This window comes from Phyllobates terribilis, unplaced genomic scaffold (genome assembly GCF_046119375.1).
Source record: "Phyllobates terribilis strain yellow unplaced genomic scaffold, ASM4611937v1 Scaffold_4__5_contigs__length_816908805, whole genome shotgun sequence".
Taxonomy (NCBI): domain Eukaryota; kingdom Metazoa; phylum Chordata; class Amphibia; order Anura; family Dendrobatidae; genus Phyllobates; species Phyllobates terribilis.
Window position 1 is genome coordinate 51,411,705 of NW_027362764.1, and position 6,115 is coordinate 51,417,819.

The window sequence follows — 6,115 nt, forward strand, 5'->3', positions numbered from 1 at the left end:
ACCAACTAATGGTAAATCCCTCCCTCACTTATCATTATGTGCTGCTAATGTTACGTAACTACATTCTATATAGTAAAGTCACAACCAGACATAGAGATGGTAAATATTATTTATTTTTAGGAATATTTGGACAAATAATGGAATATATGACGATATCATAGTCTGGGCTGCAGCTGTTATCAGCATCACTGCACATGATGGAATCAGTGTCTCTATGAAGCAGATGAGGGATCTGTGGATCATTATGGAAATGATCTGTAACTTCTGCAGATTTCTGTAAAGAGAAGACGCCAAATTATTACATCTCATCAATAGATTCCCAGTAAAAAGTTAATAATCAGCTGGAAAATATAAAAAAGCAAATTCTAATATCTACTTACATGAAGGACAAGTCATTCTGATCTAATTCCTCAACGTTCTCCAGACTTGGATCATCCTTCTATGAAAAGGAGAAAAGATCAATTACTTATATGTCACATGTGATATAGATATCATGGGACAGCGGGAATGAGAGGTGACTTACCATCTGGTGTTTTTGGGGTGTTCATGGCCCTTCATGCTTGGTAAGATGTTGACCAAAGCTGATGGTAAACTAAAGAGAGATCAGAACAGCAGGAAGGTAAAGGTGATATTTTTTACAGTTTTGTAATGAATGTAGTGTTAATGTATGCATTGCTCCCTTACCTGGGCTGGGGTTCAGTATGTTCTCTACCACTGTCTGCACCATGAACATGGTGCTTCAATGGAAGCAGTGGTTACGGCACAGGGGGCACAGAGGTTTGGAGCAGAGCCATCTAGTAATACATCCCTGATGGAAGGTGTGGTCACATGGAAGGACCGTGACTTTCTCTCCGATCTCATATTCGGTCATACAGATGATACATGACTCGGCCTCCTCCTGTGCGGTTACATCCCTTGTTGGGAGATTTGCAATTAGCAGTGCTCTCCTGTGAACCCAATGCTGCCGCCTCTGCCGCACATGTAGATTTTGTGCAGGTGGCTCCACAGCATTGCTGTCGCTCTGACGTCCATCACTGGTAGAAGGTCTTTCCTCGTCTCTTGGAGGAGACCGTTCATCACTGGTAGATGGTCTCTCCTGCACAGGTAGGTTTTGTGCAGGTGGCTCCACCTGTGGCAGTGGTGGTGTCATCACACCCACTTCCTGCAGTTGAATGGGTGGGAGGGGACGGCCGCCATCCCTGCTGCTCTCTCCTGTTGTTCGGGAGGGCTCTGCAGGGGCTGGTCTTAGAGGAGAGCGGCTTCTATCCCTCCTCTCTTCCTGTCCTCTACGCCGTGGAGGATCTCTGGCCCGTCTCCCTCTCCTCTCATTGACAGCATTGCTGTCTCTCTGGCGTCCATCACTGGTAGAAGGTCTTTCCTGATCTCTTGGAGGAGACCTCCTTCCATCACTGGTAGAAGGCCTTTCCTGATCTCTTGGAGGAGACCTCCTCCGTCTATGGACAATTATGGCCTGACCTATAAACAAAAAAGAAGTTATCAGAATTTTTCCCAATTTTAGCAAGCACTTTTGGGCTATAGTGATGGGTCCTTCTACTGCTGTGGTGTTTAGGGAGAGGGGAACCCTAGAAAGAATTGACTTTATTTTGGACTTCGTAAACCAACACTGTCTGTCCTGAAATGCATCTCATCTTACCCCAGGGATATCTCCTCCCAGGAAAGCCCTATAGTGTGGGAATATTGTCTATCTCCCCCAAATATTTCACTTACCTTGATTTTCTGGTCGGCGCAGCCATGCCTCATTGTCAGCAATCAGCTGACGCAGCTCCCGGGCGCTCATGACTTAGGTACCTGGAGCTGGCTGATAGAATATTGGAGAACTAAGCTCTCCGGTGGCACCGGTGTTATTGTGCTCTGATCAAAGATCAAGAAGAATAAATGGAAGTAATCACCAGATGTGTAACACAAACTAGTTCGCTCTTCCACAACCAAAGTGAAGTCTCAGCAAAAGCATCAACTCAAGAAATGGCGCTGATGTCACAGTGCTCAGAGATTATATACCCTCAGGACATTCCATGATGTCATTATGACATCATAACTGAGTGACCCCCTAATCCTGAGCATAGCATTGTGACATCAGAGCAGCCAGGCCGCCATGTTTGCTGCCAACTGGTGAATGAGGCAGAGAATGTGGAATAGAAATATCCCATCTGATTAATAGAATATAAATGTATATAAATCTGTGTTGGAAAAGATAGAAAAATCAGTTTTCTCCATGTTTGTAAATGGTCGTTTTTTTGCTTTGGTAGATATTATATACATGTTATATATGGTATAAATTATCCTCTGCTGTGAATGATAAGAATGGAATGTTATTCTTTATCATTTATAGTTCTGGGTGATACATTATTGCTAAACAACAAACAACTCACCGACCTGTCAGGGAAATGATCAGGTTATATAAATAAGTGAAATAGAATAAATAATATTAGAAGGTAAAGTATACAAATGCCTCTAAAAAAAAAAGTCATCAGTGTTTTTACTTTTCTGTACCACCAGGGCCATCCTACAAGATATACACGGATTTTACCTAGGTGTCACGTGCCCCTATAATAATGTGTCCATATCACTCAGTTACCCCAAATCCACAAAACTATCTATTAGAACAGGACCTGGACTGGTAATCTTCCTACCTGGCAGATTCCCTGTGGACACCTCGGGTGGGCTGGTCAGTGGATGACATGTGGAGCATGCGCTCTACCACTGAGCTCCATCCCCTGGTGGAGGAGCCTGAAGACCTTCTTATTTCTGTCAGACAATGGTCTCCGTGTGCGGCGCTGCTGTGTTATATTCTTATAAATCCCTCAACATTGAAATCGTAAAACCAAGAAGGAAAAGTCCTGAATTACGGAAATCACAGGATATAAATATACTGGAAATAAATCATTTCTTCTGGTGTCGCCGGATCCTGAGAGCAGAAAGTTTTACATTTTTTAGGCAATGAAGTTATAGGAGGGATTCATTTCTGCGTGACAAGATGTCGCTCCATTCTCTGATAGATTCGTCTTTTGGATAATTTATTCTACACTTTTTTGGAGGCGAAATGTAGAGAAGAAACAACAATTCTGTGTTATTTTACCCCCTGTTCACTCCTCAGTATAACTGACAGATCAGCTTTTCTCCTGCAGTAGAAATGATAAGAACAATATACAATTTATATCCTTCTTATGCTTTACTGCCTTTACACAAAATAAATCATCTTTTTCGTGGGGTTCACTGTATTCCAAGACTCAGACATTTTCTTTCCTCTTCTGCAGATCAGTGACGTCTCCATCCTGGGATTTCCAGAATTCCACCACTTTTCCTTCTTGTTACAATTTCCATGTTGAGGAATGTAAAAAAGGGCGAGTATATTATATTATATTATATGTGGCCCTAAAAAATGTCATTACTTGTTATCATTATGTAATGAATACACGATAAAAAAGAAAATATAGTATCATCATAGAAAACCACCCACATTATACCGCCATATGGTGAACACATACTACCGCCAAACTGAGCGGACGTCTAGTCTCTAGGGGGATGGAAAATATTGTCATATTATTTATAATACTTCCATCTACTTTCCCTATACTTTATAGGGTCCTGTATGGTATAAATGTCCCCGGCAATGTACTATGTGAGAAGTGAAAACCGCTCTATAGTTGGTATAGTACGGCACTAGGATGGTGGTATTATTATAGAGGGGCCTTCTGCTATGTGGCATACATAAATCTTAGACAACATTGTTACTATGAAATAAAAAATAACATCACAATACAATGTCCATATGGCAATGCACAACGAAGACCACCACGTAATGCTGCCATACAGTGCCCACATAATACTAACATAGAGTGTCCTAATAATACCGCTATATGGAGGAGATGTAATAATACCAGAATCAAAATAATGTCAGCGTAAAGAGTATTGTCAGCGTAAAGAGTATTGTCAGCATACAAAATCCCATACACCCAACTAATAATGCCGAACTCTCATAATGCTGCCATACAGTGCACAAATAATACTCACATACAGTGTCCTAATAATACATCGATCTGGTGGAGATGTAATACCACTAATTGTGTCTAAATAGTAGAACAAAGTGTAACTACATGATGCCGTACAATGTTCTAATAATGACGGCAAATTGTTCCTAGATAATTCCTCATCATACCCGGATAGTCATGTCAGGGATAGAAGGGGAAAGTGTTCATATTCATAAGGGACCTGTCACTTCTCATAATGATGTACTTTTATTACATGGTGTAAATGCCGCTGTTCTCCTGAGTCCGGCGATGATTTTCTTCTGTTTCTGCTCCTCTCTGTTCCTGAGATATGGCCTCCTCTTCCCTGTATAGAAATCTAGTCTTTTTAACCAAGTAGACGTCTTCTCTGATGGTGACGCCCCCTTGGCTAACAAGACTCAATTTATACACAGAGAATAGATAGCCATATCTCAGGAACGGAGAGGAGCAGGAACAAAAGAAAGACATCTCCCGATTCAGGAGAACAGCGGCATTTACACCAGGTAATAAAAGTACATGTAAGTGACAGGTCCTCTTTAAAAATGTCATCAACTCGTCTTGTATTTATAGTTGTATCCCAGAGCGGCATAAACGTCACAGGTAGTGTAGTATGTTGATTATAGCGCACCATGATGTCCGTCACTAACTCTACATGAAATTTTAAAAAATAAGAAAGTATTTGCACATTACAGTCCAGGCTTTATCTTACATCCAGAAACTGTAGAATTCCCGCACATTAAAGAGGTTGTCCACTGCCCTGACTCAGGTACTTGTAATAGAGGCGAGAGAGCCTTTAAGAGAACTCTTACATGATGCTTCAAAGATGGAGAGAGACTGCCATCTGCTGGCCAGACAAAGTCATGCGGAACCAACATATACAAGAGAAGTTGAAGGGAGAGCACATAACCCATACTATAAAATTTTATCATTTTTCATCCGATATGTGCTGATGACACTGCCCCCTAGTGTTCAACAGTTACTTAACATCAAATTCTTAAAAGTAAATCTATCTAATATTTAGTGCTGAGTTCTATCTTTGTGTTACATTTGCAGTGGATTTGTGCACATTTATTAGATTTCTGAATATTTTGGAAGTCATCTGGTTATTTATCACAGAACATGGAGATGCCGGGGATTGAACCCAGGGCCTCATACATGCAAAGCATGCGCTCTACCACTGAGTGACATCCCCTGTATGTGTCCTGTGTTCATATGCGAAACCCTAAGAGTATGTGTACATGTATTTGGATGCAGAAATTTCTGCATATCTTGGCAGGAAAAACTCAGTGGCAAAAATGCGCATTTCGATGCGTTTTAGATGCGCTTTTCTGTGCTTTTTTTCCTGCATTTTTCTAGCGTTTTTAGACAGCAATAAATGACATGGAGATAGATAATGGAGATAGATTGATTAGATAGATAGACAAATATATTGACCTACAGACGTACAGAGAGACATTTAGAGATAGCGACAGACATATAGACAAATAATTGCACAACCACCCAACATATAATAACTTTGCACCCTGTGGAGCTTTTCAGGCAGCTTTTAATGATTAAATAAAAAAACGAAAAAAAAAAATGACGTGGTGCCCCTCCCCATGTAACCAGCAAAGTGAATTAAAACAGACAACTGAGAGCTGATATTATCAGGCTGGGAAGGTCCCTGGTGATTGTGCCCTTCCTAGCATAAACATATCAGCCCGCAGCAGCTCCTGAAGTGGCGCATCACGTGAGATACGCCAATTCTGGCACTTCGCTTTTGCTCTCCCTGATTGCCCTGATGCGGTGGCAATTGGGGTAATGGGCCTTGTGTCTGATGCCAGCTGTGAATTGTCTAAAAACCCAGTTGACATCAAGCCCTGGGGTTAGTAATTGAGAGGCATCTATCAGACTCCCCCATTACTAACCCAATATTAAAAAAGAAAACACACACAAAAAAAATCACAATTTAAATAAACACAAGACGCTGTCCCTCGTTCACCACTTTACTCGAAAAAATGTTCCCATGCAGATCCGACGTAGTCCAGAGATTCCCACAAAGTTCCCGAATCCATTGTCTAAAGCCCATGGACCCTCATTCTGAGGCT

The 6,115-nt window shown here is 41.4% G+C and overlaps 1 non-coding gene across 1 annotated transcript; it reads right to left on the reverse strand.

The window, feature by feature from the left end:
• Positions 1-5,148: 5,148 nt before the first annotated feature.
• TRNAA-UGC (transfer RNA alanine (anticodon UGC)) lies at positions 5,149-5,220 on the reverse strand. Its single transcript has one exon. It is a non-coding gene; the product is annotated as a tRNA-Ala (tRNA).
• Positions 5,221-6,115: the final 895 nt, after the last annotated feature.